Genomic DNA, 13,931 nt, shown 5'->3' on the forward strand with positions numbered 1-13,931 from the left:
ATTTACATGATATTTTCTTTGGGAATAGATTGGCCTACATGCAGGGTGGATACAATAGGTTACAATGATAGTAGTTGTAATTTAGTAGAAGTGGTCATCCTGATCAACATGAATTTTATTGAAGAATAAACAACAACAGTTTTTTTAGAGGTCAACAAAAGGAAAATATGGGTGACTCTTCTTACAGAATTTCTTATATTTCTTGTAATATATGGGTTATTGTGTTGGATGTGGGAAGATGTTAGTCAGAAACAAGTTATTGTTTGTTAACTGATTGGAAACAGCAAGTGAATCGCTTTATTTTGTTTCTTTTTCTTTGTTTTCTTTAGAACAGGCAGGGCCTTCTAAAATATCTATATCAGTTGCTAAAGATATTTTGTTTTGCAATTTTTCCATCTTCTAAATCTGTAATAAAAACAAAAGTGAACAAGCGGCACTTTGCAAAATCTGTGAAAATAAGATGGAGAAAAATACTGGGTCATTTATAGATGCCCAGAAAAAACCTTTCCACACTGATGAACTTGGACAGCAGCTTGAGAAAGTCCAGACCAAATTCATCAAACTTTTTCCTGATAATCTCTGCCATTCATGTAGGGGGAGAAAGCTGGTGAGGTACATTCGCAAAGTAATCATTCATCTAATCAAAGTTACATGGATTTAAGAACACAGCCAGAGGGATGGCCAGGGGAGAAATTGACTCATTTTTATTTATGTTCACTGCCTTTTAGAAAGCACTTTGCAACAGTAAAAATAGTAATCTTTCATATAGGACTGGTAAAATCTTATTGAGTCAAAACACATTAACTGAAAGTTGTAAACTTAGAGTCACACGACCATTGTCCCTCCTCTTCTTTTTCTGCCCATTAATAGAGTATTGTCTGAAGCTTTCTCCTACACACACCTACACCTCCCACTTTGTTCCGTATGTTTACTATCTTGAGCCGTTCCATTCCCTTTTGATCTTCTCACTGAACATTTGCACTCCTCAAATCCATTTCTCCACAACACCTCTGGGCTATTCACTTCCCCATGGTGAGCTGAGCCCTGCTGTCATCATCTTCCCTCCTTTTGCAATGCGGCTGAAATCTTCCCTGTCTTATCTGCAGAGTCTGAAGAGACCTAAAACACCAAGCAGACAGACAGAATTTAAAGCTCACTCATCGAGGCATTCATCCAGAGCAGATTTAGCACTCAGTGTAAAAATGCATGATTTCATTTGGCACTTCTGTAAAACAGAGGTGGCAACTTACTACACACCAAAAACCTTTGGAGAAAAAAGAATCCTGTTTTTAAAATTTAATGTGTTGACAACATAGCTCCAGCGCAGCCAGGCAGTCTTTTTCCAGGTTCTTCCTGTCAGTCATATTTTGTGTACAACATTGTGCAATTCTTCTTTAAATTTCCCACCGATGAGAGCTGACTTTATGCAAGTGTTGACTGTTCATGCTACCTTTGTTTCTGCTCAGTGAAAAAGACAGAAATCTGTTTTAGATGGTATGAAAAGAAACTCTTCAAGGTTGACAGAAGATTTTTCTTTTAAAGACACTCCTAGCAGTCAAAATGACTGTTTCCCTGTGCAACCTGTGGCAGCCAAGTGCTATGCAGAGTTTTATCAGCTATCAGTAAATTAATATTAATTAGATAACGTGATGGAAATTATTTACCAAGGGTCTTGAGAAGATCCCATTTGACTTTTTTAATACTTATGCAGTAAAGGAAAGCAGACAGAGTCATGGGACATCAGAAGGAGGCTCTGACTACATTTTTATCTACAAAGTCTAATAAAAGGGGGAAAGTTCCAGATGTGAGGAGGGAAGAGTTGAAACTTGTGTGCCCGAGGTTGCTGTTATCTTTGTATAAAGCAGGTGTTGTCTGAACATTATGGTGCATGTGTATTACAACCACAATGTCTGTGAGCAGAAATAGTTTCCCTGATGCAGAAGTTGAAATGTTTCTCATTTGCATACAAACCGTTGGCAAATAAATATCTCTTTTTATATATAGTCTATGGTAAATATGCAAACTTACACTGCTCTAAACGAAACTGAATAAAATTTCCATTACAATATCTATTACTGCTGTTACATTAGTCAGATAACCCAAACTGGATTAGGGGGGTGTACAAAATTTTAAAAAAAAAAAAGACACTTGGCCTTATAAATAACAAATAAAGCTAGGAAGAAACAAAAACCCTGATGCAGATGCACCAAAAGACCAAAGAAAATCTTATCACAGAAAAGGGGGAAAAAATGATAAAGTCTATGACTAAGACACATGACAGGAATAAATATTAGTCCTGTTTTTGCTGCTGGGAAGAACCCAGAGAAACACCTGGATTATAAATAGATGGAGAGTTATCTTTTGATGTTGTTATCCTTAAGCAATAACTGATTAGTTGTTTTGTTCTAAGGTGACTGTAACTTCAGGAGGAAGTCCTCTGCCAGTGAGAAGGTCAGTTGTTGGATTGATTCCTAGCTTCCCAAATCTGCCAGACTAAGTGTCCTTGACCAAGACGGTGAATCACATTATCAGTGTATGAATGCATGTGAGGACAGATAAAAAATGTACGATATATACAGACTAAGAAGTGGTGTATGATTGTGTATGTGTGTATGCCTGAATGTGGCTTGCAACATAAAAAAAAGCTTTTTGTGGTCAAATAAGACTTAAATAGTATTTTATAAATACAGTTTATTTACCATTTTGTGTTGAGTTTGCTTTGTTTTGGCTTTGTTTGACAGTTGAGAAAGTTGCCTTTCTGTGTTCACAATCATTAAGAAAAATATTATCATAATTGTTCCTCTCTTGCTCTGTTTATATTGTAAATAAAAGAAGATTTCAAATATCTTTGATTGATCCCTGTAGTAAAATTAAAAAATAATATATGTTAATGTAGAGTATTTCTGTATGTTATATCCTACACAACTTAATTTACAAGTATATCATTTTCATCTGTGCCATGCAGACGAAGTCTCAGTTAGCCACCACTTCACCATCAAATTGTTCATATGATGCCTGCCTCAAATGTTATTTGCAATACATTTGTGTCTTTTACAGACAGTGTTGAACTAATTTCTTTCTGAGCCAAAAAAGATTAAACATTGTTTTTTTTCTAAACCTAACCCAGTCATTTTTAAACCTAAACATGGTTTGGTAAAACTTAGCAGAAAGATAAAGTTGGCAAAAAGACTTTGAACTTAGTTCAAATTGAAATTAACTAATATGATGAACCCTGGGTCTCTTGGCTAAGAAACATGAACTATTTCACAGGATCTTTCAGTCTCCTGTGGATTTTTTTTTTTTAAATCTTTTTTTACTTTGAAACACTGCTAATGTGATGTTTTTCTCACCTTACATAAGAAAGCTTGCCCACTCTTCCTTCTCATTTTCATTAAAAAAAAAAATTCTTTAGCTTTAAATGAGCAAAGCCCCAAAGTGGAAAAAAAAAAGATAAATGGGGAAACTGTTTATATTTCTACTCCATGTTATACAGTCATGTTTGCATTTGCTTAACTCACATAAAAAAAAACTTGATAATACTTGCACAGTATTGATTTTATTGTTTGTTTTGTTATATGTTTGTTTTTGTCATGTTGTGCTGCCCAAATGTCCCAGAAGTTACAAATCAGTTCTTCTTGCCTCCGTTGTCTCTGCTTTTTTCTGGAAGTTTCCCTGTTGCTGTAGAATCATGTCATTCCTCAGATGCTCAGAGGTCCACTGACCTGCTCACCTCTGTCAGGACAACCAAGGCTCCTCTCCTTCCACTGAGATCTCCTCTCATCAATATGAGGTTCACATCTATCCCGCTTGCTCCTGAAGCACTGCCTTGTCACAGAAATGTATGACAAATTCTACCAGTCCTCCTCAGCATGATTTATCTATCACCTGACGGATGCTGGGAAGGTTGGCATCACCTGATACTTCCAAAAGAAACTTTTCACTTTCTTAACAAGAACTGCTTGAAATACTCAGCAAAACAGATTCTAAGTAAAAACAATCCAAACAGAATTTTATGTTGATGTAATTCAGTTTAAACACAAACTGCTGACCTGTAATACAATCTGGATTATTCTCTTGTAAAACAAATTGCTGGGGATAGAAAGGGACTTGTTCTTTTCACTGTTGTTTGCAGCTTCTCATTCACATGCTATATTTCCATATCCATTAAATAGCAAAAGTGAGGACACGCTAAGCTCAGGGGGAGGCTAGTGGCATTTGTTCAGAATAAAAATAGCAACTTTGCTTCCTGACATCAGGCTTGTTGTAGATCATCTGGGAGCTCTGCGAATCTGCAACAAATGTTGCACGACAGCACTCATGGTAAAGAAAAACAACAACAACCAGCAGATCAACTGACAAAGATATCCAATATGAAATAAATAAGAAATAAAGCTGCAAAAACTTAAGTTTTTTGGATGCAATATGTCAACATTCACCACTCAGAGCAGGTTTTCAGGGTCACATTATTATATGTTTTAAAAACCTCAAAGCTAAGGTCAATCTGTAATCACCAGTTAACCATAGAGGCATGTTTTTGGGAGGAAGTTGGACTACCTGGAAATAACCCCCACATTCAAGGTAAGAACATACAAGGCCTGAGCTGTGCATTGATGAGATCAGTGAATTTCGGTACCTTTCTTTTGCAGGCCAGGGTCGCCTCGGTTTTTTTTTAAATGTATTATTACTATCATTTTTTTTTTTTAAAGGGGATACGTATAATTAAAGAGAAATTTTATCATTTAAGCTTAAAAACAATCGACCTTGAGTAATATCGAATATGTAAAATAGCAGGGACAGTTGTAAATTTGATAGAGCAATGTTGTAAAAAATACAGCTGCAATGAGCTTTGCTCTCAAGTTTGCATTAACAATAAGGACAGATGTCTGAAGTGCTTGTCACACTTTTAAAACAGAACTAAATGGTTTAGTCTCCACCTGCAGCAGGATGAGCTATTGTATGCAGCCCATGTATGCATTGATCAGAGAGCCCCAGGACGCAGAAAAAAACCTCCCAAAAAAAGAAAAATCAAGCTAGCAAAATAGAAAAGAAAGAAGGGAAATTAAGTTAAAATTAAGGTGAGCAGCTGCTTCCTGGTTCGTTTTTTTTTTTTTAGAAGAGGGGTAAGCAGCAGCACGCCTGAGCTAACCTACAGTCTGAGCTGATCCCAGCTGCATTTATCTCAGAGTGAAGACAGCACTTTAGCCTCCATTTATGAATTAATTTCTATCAGAATTTCAAAGTTATTACTGCCAGTCTTTTTATATTAAATCAGTGGACCTTGCAAAAATAAGAAAAAAAATTGTCAATCATTTAGAACTTTTCCCGATATAGTTTTTATGACCAATGCATTTTTTTGCAATTTCAGGATTGTGAAGATCGAAGAAAAGGATTGTGGAAGAAGGACTCTGCTACATTTATTATTAAGAATTTGTTCAGGTACAGGTGGACAAGCTGTGAAAGGACCGCATACAGAAATGTTAGCTGTAACAATAATTGCCTGGGGTCTGAATTCTTATTTTAACATAAAAATTTAGTTTCTTGTATTTTTGTAAATGAACAAACATACAGAGAACACTTATCTTTGCCTTTGTTATGTTGAACTCTTGTAAATTAATGAAGAAAAAAATCTCAATAGCTATGAAGATGTATTTGAAACTAAACAAATGTTGAGAATCTCAGAGGGTCTAAAAACTCTATATAGACTCTAAATCACTTTTTCAAATGTTGTATATTTAACCTTTACATTTGCTGCCAGTGTTACTTAAAATCTCTGCGAATGCAATTCAAAGCAGGGCGGCAGCTGTGAAAAGATAATTAGTCAAATACGACTGTGTTATGATGTTAGATTTCATTGGCGGTTTTAGGGGGGGTTTCTAGTGTAAACATATTTTGCGTCACTTTCTATTCGTGTGTATGAGTTTGTTTGCTCTTATGTGTTTGAAAGACAAAAAGACAGCATGACAGAGGCAGGCTTTGTTTTTAGAAAGCTGTGTTTTTAGATGGTGACATCTGTCGAAGGAAGAGCGGATGAACAGATGTACTTTGTTCATGCATCTGACAGGTGTACCAAAAAGCTCTCTCCCCTCTCCACTTCACTGATAAGCAAAGCAGTCTCCTCTCCCCACATCTCCTCAACTTCTCCTGCTTCCTGTCCCTCAGCCCCAGACCTGGCTGCGTTACCTGCAGGTGGGACCTCACTGTTGACTTTAGCAGTGTGCGCCGGATCCTATTAAAAAGCAACATTGTGTGCTGTGTTCTCTCAAGTGTAAAACCTATTTCATTCCCTACCAGTAAAACAGCTTGCAATGGCTTGACGGTCTGGTGGTTTGTTACAGATGGAAAGTAGAGCTGCAGAGGCTTAAGTTTGTTTGTTTTGGCGTTTGGTTGTGATGAAATTGCAGTTTGTTGCATGCAGTTGACTTGGCCAGGAATCAAGGATTGAACCCACAATGTAAGCTTTTGAAATTTCAGACAAAGGTAAGGTTATTGTCTTTGGACCCAAGTGCCTGCTGCTTTCTAACATATTGCACATTGGGTTGCCTCACATATGAAATGTAACATACAGTATAAACACTGATATTTTCCTTGCCTTACCTATTTACTCAACATTACTGTAGTTTCTAGTACCACATTTCAGAACTGTCGAGTTGATGTTAACCAGGATCTGTCCTTTAACTCGCATATGACACAGGTCTGCAGCACTGTATTCTTTCCTCATAATGCCAAAACTTTAGAACATCCTGACTCAGAGTGATGCTGAAATAAATAGTCCTGCTACTATTACATTTTAAAATGGTACAACGTTTTTTCTGATGAGGTTGGAAGTAGCGATCGAACTTACCGTCTCTATGTGGGTTCCTGTGTATTTTGAGATTAGAATTGAAGATTTCCCACAATATAAATGTCTTCTTGATCAAGCTCCAATGCATCTTGAAAATCTCATGGTTCCATACTTTACCAGCACTTCAGAGCTCTTCACTCTGAGACTCTAGGTTTACTCGTAGTTCCTAAAGTTGCTGAGAAGAACAGAAGGCAAAGACATTTGTTGTATTATGGAACAAGCAGCTATGTTTGTACCTTAAAGGTTCAGGTTCAAACTAGTCTTATTTAAAACTTAAAGTTGGCTTGGTGACCCTTTGTTACCCTTTAATATTTAAAACACTTTGTAAAATACTTTAAATCGTGTGAAATGAAAAATGTTGAACAAATAAACTTGCCTTGCCTAGCTGTCTCTTTAGTTATGCAACTATAGACTCAAACAGGTGGATGCTCCATGATAGGTATCCCTGGCTTAGAGTTATGGTGCATGTAAACCCATGTTTCCTTTCCTCTACAATCACTAAAGGCAGATGGAGTGGCTGTGGCTCAGATAATATTGAATCCTCTGTTAGGCCAATTCAAGTTTCTCTGGACGGTTGTTTTACTCCAAATGCAAAGACCATGCAATATGCTCAGTGCACTATGTCAGTGTGTGTGGGGATTATTGAGTGAGTGAAAAACACAGGTTAAAATTGCAAATAGACAACAAACATTGCCAATAGCCACCATATCCCTTAGGTCCAATGCAATTTTACTTGCTATGTTTGCTCTGAAGCAACACAGAGTACCTTTTATTTACCAAAACAGCATAAAAATTAATTTTGTTACAGGTAATGTGATAACGACTATTATTATGGGCATCAAATGGGACAGTTTATCAACAATAGCTTAACAACAGCATGCTAAATATATTTATATGTGTGTGTAAATGACAACACTCCCTTTACGATAATGGTAAAGCTCAATACATGACCACGAATGCATTAAAAAAAATAAAGCTCAGTTGTTCAATTTTTGTCCTTGAGCTTTCTGCCTTCCATCCTGCTTGTGAATTGTTAAGGTTAGGACCTAAATATACATTGTCAAGTTTAGATGTTTAAAAATATATGGTTTGGTTCAGAAAACACATGTTGCAGGTTGCACATTTTGATTTGCACATTTGCATTCTTGTTTGTTGATCATTGTATTGATGTTGTCCTGTACAAAACAGAATTTACATGTTGCCATGTCATCATTTTTAACCCTGGATTTTAATCCATAAAGACCCAACCCATGAAAAAATGGGAAAATAAGTTCAACTTTTTGAGTATGAAATCTTTATTTGTCCCTGTTACAGCCGGTGGCCTGAAATCTCACCAACTCATCAACTCCATCATCACCATCAGGATTGGCTACACCTGGATTCCCTCTTAGCACCACCCTCAGAGTAGATTGCTGGTTGGTGACTGGTCGCTCACCCCCCCCACCTACCTGGGACTGGTTGGATCACTGCAGAGTGCCAGCATGAAAGCCTCCATCAAGCTTCCGTCGTGGCAGATGTGCTTGGTTTGGACTTGTTGCCACAGTTTGCCACTCTGACTCTGCCTGCAGCAGAGTTTTGACTTTTGAAGTGTTGTGACCTACTGTGTTCAGTAGCTGTTGTCGGGTTTTGCTTCTACTGGTGATTGCTCTGGTTGATGTTTTTGTTGGTTGTTTGTTTAAAAAAAAAAAAGTGCCTGCACTCACTCTTGGCTGCTTGTTGTGATCTATGGGTCTAAAAATAAATCTACATTTGTTTGCTAACTGGGTTTTTTCTTAATGTAATGTTGCTACCTCTTGTTCCCCTGGAGATCCTTTATCTAGGAGTCTGTTCCTTTAACAAAATTTACCTAAATTGTTTAGGGATTTTTGCCATTTATTCATGAAACATTTCAAAATTTTGATAGTGTAATCTTCTGTTTTCTGGTGTCCGTTAAAGGGCAGAAAAAAAAAAAAAAACAGTTAATGTCTGACATGTGTCAGACGGGCTGATAACTCCAACAGCAGGTTCAATAGTCAATCTTACACAAGACTATTGTTTACTTTCTAATTTTTAATTTAAATTAGAATCACATAAAAACATCAGTTTTGCTGAAACTTGACAATGTCAATAACCAGGCTGTATGAAGCTTGAATGAAGGATAAGTGTCACTGATCTACAAACTGATGCATTCAGTGACAAACAAGGGATTAGAGAATGTCCCATTTTCAATGTGTAAGACAAAATGAAAGGCGAAGTAAGGCAAATTTATTTTTTGGAGTATGTTTAAGACAGCCAAATATGCTGTACATAATTTTTAGAAAAAAATAAAAAAGACTGCATGCTGGTAATTACACATACAAATGTCAACAGTGAATACATTATCATTACCATCATCAAACATAACACCATCATCACCATTATGTAAGAATGTTTTTGTAATGTCCAATGTGTTGTTTTACATTTGCAATCAGTTCATATGTTTTAAATAAATATATTTTTAAATGTATACTGTGAGAAAATATATAAAAATGAAAGTTCTCTTTCCCACTAAAATGCATTGGCCAATAAAAAATATGTTATGATTCAATGAGCTACTTATTCGGAACTTATACAGAAACTTTATTGTCATTGATTCAGTCGGCACAACCAAATTAATTCCAGTATAACCCGTCCAAGAATTAGACATACAACATACATGTGACATAAAGAGGATCAGGCAAACTGAGGCGCAGCCACAAAAAGCGGCGCACCTTTTTATGCAGAATGAGGAAATGATGACATGAGGACGGGTGTTGGAAAAAAAAAAGAAGTATCAGTCCCCCTTTTCTAGATGTATTTCTCAAAAGGCTGATTTGGTTATTGCTTGAATTAATCTGTTAAAATGTCAAAATTTTGGGCTTGATTCATTGTTCAAGTAAATCGGATTAACCTGTATTTAAAGGGGTGCTATTATGGTATTTGGAGTTTTCTGAGCTTTCTACAGTGTTACAGTGTTGAATCCTCATCAGACATGTGAACGGCACTGTTTTTTATCACCTAAACGCATGTTTGAGTTTAAGTTCCAGCACTCTCTCCGTTCAGTTTCCATGGCGATGAAAAACACGTCGTTTTAGAGAGTTTTTTCTACTTGGAAATCCTTGTGACGTCCCACGGGATAAGGTTCGGTGATTGGTTACCTTCTACTGGTTAACAAGGGCATGTACACATACATCAGGCGGGTGGAAAACGTCGGATAAAGTTATTTCAAACGATGGCTGGTGAGTTTACCAAAGAGAGACATCCTGCTGCATTCGTTGCTGTGGGTTGCTGTTTTCCACTTTGTTTTCAGGGTCTGATTCAGGTTCCAACATGTAGGGCTGTATGCTATGTGTTGACATTGTATTTTGTTGTTTTATTGAGTTCATATTAGCCTAATCCTTCTGTTTATGAGATGTTACAATGACGGCGAAAGCAGGTGCGGTGCGCGCTCCTGATGTAGTGCAGTGGCGGGAGGCGGGGCTTAATGCGGAAGAGTCTCAATCCACTTGTTTTGCCCACAGGCTGATCTGACAGCCTACGGAGAGGGTCAGTCTGAAGTAAATAAAGCCATTTGTGACAATAACTCAATCAATCCCAGCCCTTCTGGTCTCAGAAATAAAAATAAATTAGCCTGAAATGCTTATAATAGTTCCACTTTAACTGAAATAATGTGGCACATCCAAGCACTGATGGGACAGAGACATGGACTTGAGCTTTACATGATACCAGAGTCCCCTTGTGATATGATGATATGCTGTGTGTCATGAGGATAATTATGATTAAACATTCATTATTGTTCTCCATTTTCTGAGCCACTAGGCATATGTAGATGCTGAACAATAGGGGGTACAAAAAAGAACACCAACTCATAGTCTGGATATAAAACATTTAACAATGGCCTAATAGAGTGTGATTAGCTTATTGATTTAATTGAACTATACAACTGCTTATGAGAATTTTCTTTTTATTGCAGTTTTATAAATAAATAAATGCATGACGTTTTTTCGGTTTTTTTTTTTTTTTTTTTTTGGTTTTTTTTTGGTGTCCCATTTCTAACTTTTCTTTGTGTTAAACCAGTCTCAGGAAGCATGTATGTTGTAAAAGGGACATTTGTATAGCAGTTCAAACTGAAGAAGAATTGGGAAAAGACACAGACATTGTAACATCCTCATCTTTGACAACCCTGAATTTGACTGTTTGCAATGTAGCAGAGCATTCAATCTGCTCCTACCTGCACAAAAATTGCATACCCTTAATAAAATGAGTCTCTCTGCAGTCTTAAGGTCAATTTGAATACTTCAGGAGTCATAAACACTAATTTTTCTTCTTTTTTAAGATTTGTAATTTTATTCAGATGTAATTATCAGAATGTGTTACTGGTAAAGAATAAATGAAAATGGTACAACATTACGAATGAAAATTAGAAACCACAGGATGAATATGACTTTTCATTTTGAATGATTAAGCTGTTCTGAGTTGTGCAACACATACTGTGTGTCACAGTTCCACGTACTACTGGTAAATATTATGTATGTTGCAGAACCAATTTGAGCCTTCGGTGGCCTTTCTGTGTGGATTTTCTCAGGGTACTCCAGCCTCTTCCCACCATCCAAACACATGTGTCATAGGTTATCTGGTCACTCTAAACTCTCCCTACAAGAGGATGTGAGTGCATGTGTCTCTCTGTGTTGACCCTGCGATGGACTGATTCGTGTTCAGGATGTACCCTGCCTCTTGCCTACTAAATGCTGGATAGATTGCAGCTCCCTCTTGCAATTGGGAACAACAGTTTGTCATCTGGAGTTCTTCTTCTAAGTTTTAAACATGCTGTGGTCCAGCCCCTACTTAAAAAAAACCTGGCCTGGATAGTAGCAAGCTGACCAACTTAGAGCCATCTTAAGACTGCCTCTTATTTTATTTCTAAAGTTTTAGAAAAAGTTGTCTATACGCAACTAAAGCTGATTTTAGAGGAACATGATGTTCTGGAAGTGTTTCAGTCTGGTTTTAAAACATTAAGCAGCACTGAGTCAATTTGATAAAAGTATCCATTGACATCCGCTTGGCAAATGACTCTGGTGAATATACTATTGTCATTTTATTTGACTTGACTCTGAGCTCCTCCACCCCCTCACTCCTGCTCGGTGCCTCAAGTCAGCTGATCTGCTGCTCCTGGATGTACCGAGGTCCAAACGGAAGCTCAGATAGGACAGAGCTTGTTCAGCTGCCGGTCCAAAACTGTGGAATGAGCTCCCCCTCCATATTAGACAAGTCTCCTCACTGTCCGTTTTTAAAACTCATCTTAAAACACGTTTTTATTCCTTGGCCTTTAACCCAGCGTAAGGCAGCTTCTGGTCTGTGTGTTATAGTTTATTTTATTTATTGGTTTTATATACTATTTATTCATTTTGTTTCATTGTTTAAATTCTGTATTCCTCGTATGACTTGTTGTTTTATTCATGGAGCCTATCCCAGCAGGCTTTGGGCGAAAGGCAGGATACACCCTGGACAGCTCGCCAGTCCATCGCAGCTGTTATTTTATTGTGTTATTTATTTGCATTTGAACTGTTTGATTGTGTTTTTATTTTAGCTGATTGTGTACAGCACTTTGTTTAAACTCTGGTTGTTTTAAAGGGCTTTATAAATAAAGTTGAGTTAAGGTCCCCCACAACCCTGAATTGAAATTAATGGTATACTAAATGGATGGATGGAAGCATGTTACAACCAGCAAGAAAAAGCTGGCTAAGTAGAATGTTTGGAGCCTTAAAGGTCTTATTTTACACATTTTAGCTAACAGTTTCATGTCATGCAAAATGAAAGATGGACTTGTACCTTTATTGTGCTTTTCCAGTCATGTTGACCAATCAAAGTGATTTGCACAACATGGCACATTCACCCTTTCACACACATGCATTCAGACCCCGAGAGGCACAGTGGGGGGTAACTCGGGGCTCAGTGTTTCCCAAGGACACTTCAGTATGTAGTCAGGGGAAACCTGGAATTCATCTCCCCTCCTTCCAGTCAAATGGAAAATGCTCTTCCGCCTTAGCTACAGCCGCCCCACAATGCTTCCATATAGTAGTTTTAAATGTAGACACAAGCATGTTGTGATTTGCACAGAAACTGTTTGTCCATTTCTCACTGTGAATATTGCATTGCTGTTTAAACCAATTCATTTGAGATTCCATGACGACGAAATGAAAGCCATTCATTTCAAAATCTGTATTTAGTTTGTTGATTGGAGTTGTTGTTAGAAAATCAAGGAGAGATTTTTTTTTTGGGATAAATTTAAGTCTTTAAATTTCATTTTTGAGACAGCGATCTGTGTGATGTTAATGATTCCTTTTCTTCCCTGACCTTCATGCAGAGACTTTGTTCATGTGTTTCAGGGGAAAATAATTCTAATATACCAAATCTTTTTTACTGTGTTTATAGAAGAATAAGAAATGGCATGAATAAAAAACAGTAAATTTTCTTTCTTTCAGGGAAGTTCAGACTATTTCAATCACAGCTACTCCTTAAACACATTCATGAACTCAGCTAGAAGTCCTCTTAATCAACATTTTTCAGCTGAACCTCGGGTGTTTCATACAGCACAAGTGATTGGGTCAATTAGATAAAGTCAAACTGTTCTAAAATATTTTTTTTCTTTTACAAAAAACAGGTATTATAGTTGATGTAAATGTTGAAGTTAACAGTTTTGGTCTAAATTGTCAATCCTTTTCGCATGGCCCAATGTGAATGAAATAAAAAAAAAAGCTAGTTAAAAAACAGTGACTTCAGCAGTAAAGGTTGAAACAAACTACAAGTCTGCATGAAGGAAAGGACTGGGAGAAATTCTAGCTTATTTTAAAGATGGACTGAGGCCCAGCTCCAATGACCCCAAGTCTGAAGGACAAACTTTAATCATAATTTAAATCTTGGCTGTATAGTTTGTTGGCAAAATGCCTTTAGAAAAATTAAATGGAAAGTCAATCGGACAGATGTGTTTTTTAGCACAAGCTTTTGGGTAAATAAATATTAAGTTCACTTTTCAAGATAGATAATGACATTTTTAGCCCATTTAAGTTATATGCGTCTTTTATTTTTGTATTTA

Source organism: Telmatherina bonti (genome assembly GCF_933228915.1).
Source record: "Telmatherina bonti genome assembly, chromosome: 20".
NCBI classification, from domain to species: domain Eukaryota; kingdom Metazoa; phylum Chordata; class Actinopteri; order Atheriniformes; family Telmatherinidae; genus Telmatherina; species Telmatherina bonti.